This window comes from Mus caroli, chromosome 13 (genome assembly GCF_900094665.2).
Source record: "Mus caroli chromosome 13, CAROLI_EIJ_v1.1, whole genome shotgun sequence".
Lineage (NCBI taxonomy): Eukaryota > Metazoa > Chordata > Mammalia > Rodentia > Muridae > Mus > Mus caroli.
In genome coordinates this window covers 81,391,890-81,393,495 of record NC_034582.1, presented here as the reverse complement: position 1 = coordinate 81,393,495, position 1,606 = coordinate 81,391,890, and the positions used below count along the sequence as shown (strand labels likewise).

At 41.3% G+C, this 1,606-nt stretch overlaps 1 pseudogene; it reads left to right on the top strand.

Moving 5' to 3' along the window:
- The first annotated feature begins 241 nt into the window (after window positions 1-241).
- Window positions 242-1,315, top strand: LOC110308319 (annotated as a pseudogene).
- Window positions 1,316-1,606: the final 291 nt, after the last annotated feature.

The following is a 1,606-nucleotide window of genomic DNA, read 5'->3' as shown; positions in this document are numbered from 1 at the left end:
ACGTATTTATCCTCTGTGCATTCCATGCTAGGAGAGCGAGTGAAATGAGAAAAATAAATTGAATCAGGTATATGTTTAACTTATGTCTCTAACATGATAAAAAGTAAACACATTTGAGTGATACTTCTTGTCTTAACATCATAGGTTTATAGAGACTATATATGTACTCATAAATATTTAAACTTTAAAAGTCAACTAGAGATATTGAACTCAAGTTGAAAGAGGCGAGTCTGGTCTCAAAATGGAGGGGCATGATCCAAAGGAACCAGAGCAGCTGAGGAAGCTGTTTATTGTTGGTCTGAGTTTTGAAACCACAGATGATAGCTTAAGAGAACATTTTGAGAAATGGGACACACTTACAGACTGCTTGGAATGAGAGATCCCCAAGCAAAACGTTCCAGAGGCTTGGTTTTGTGACCTACTCTTGTGTTGAAGAGGTGGATGGTGCAATGTGTGCTCAGCCACACAAGGGTGATGGGCATGTGGTGGAACCAAAGAGAGCTGTTTCTAGAGAGGATTCTGTAAAGCCTGGTACCCATTTAACTGTGAAGAAAATTTTTTGTTGGTGGTATTAAAGAGGATACGGAAGAATATAACCTGAGAAACTACTTTGAAAAGTATGGCAAGATTGAAACCATAGAGGTTATGGAAGACAGGCAGAGTGGGAAAAAGAGAGGATTTGCTTTTGCAACTTTTGATGATCATGACACAGTTGATACAATTGTTGTTCAGAAATACCACACAATAATAATGGGCATAATTGTGAAGCGAAAAAGGCCCTTTCTAAACAAGAGATGCAGTCTGCTGGATCACAGAGAGGTCTTGGAGGTGGACCTGGCAACTTTATGGGTTGTGGAGGAAACTTTGGAGGTGGTGGAGGAAACTTTGGTTGTGGAGGAAACTTTGGTGGAAGAAGTGGCTATGGTGGTGGAGGTGGTAGCAGCATAGGTAGTTATGGAGGTGGTGATGGCAGATATAATGGGTTTGGAGGTGATGGTGGCAACTATGGTGGTGGTCCTTGTTACAGTAGTAGAGGAGGTTATGGAGGTGGTAGACCAGGATATGGAAACTAGGGTGGTGGATATGCTGGTGGAGGAGGAGGATATGATGGGTACAATGAAGGAGAAAATTTTGGTGGAGGTAACTATGGTGGTGGTGGAAACTATAATGACTGGAAATTATAGTGGACAGCAACAATCAAATTATGGACCCATGAAGGGGGAACAGTTTTGGTGGAAGAATCTCAGGCAGTCCCTATGGTGGTGGCTATGGATCTGGAGGTGGAAGTGGTAGATATGGTAGCAGAAGGTTTTAAAATAAAACAGAAATGGCTACAGTTCTTAGCAGGAGAGAGAGAGCGAGGAGTTGTCAGGAAAACTGCAGGTTACTTTGAGACAGTTGTCCCAAATGCATTAGAGGAACTGTAAAAATCTGCCACAGAAGGAAAGATGATCCATAGTCAGAAAAGTTACTGCAGCTTAAACAGGAAACCCTTCTTGTTCAGGACTGTCATAGCCACAGTTTGCAAAAAGTGCAGCTATTGATTAATGCAATGTAGTGTCAATTAGATGTACATTCCTGAGGTTTTTTTTTTTTTTATCTGTTG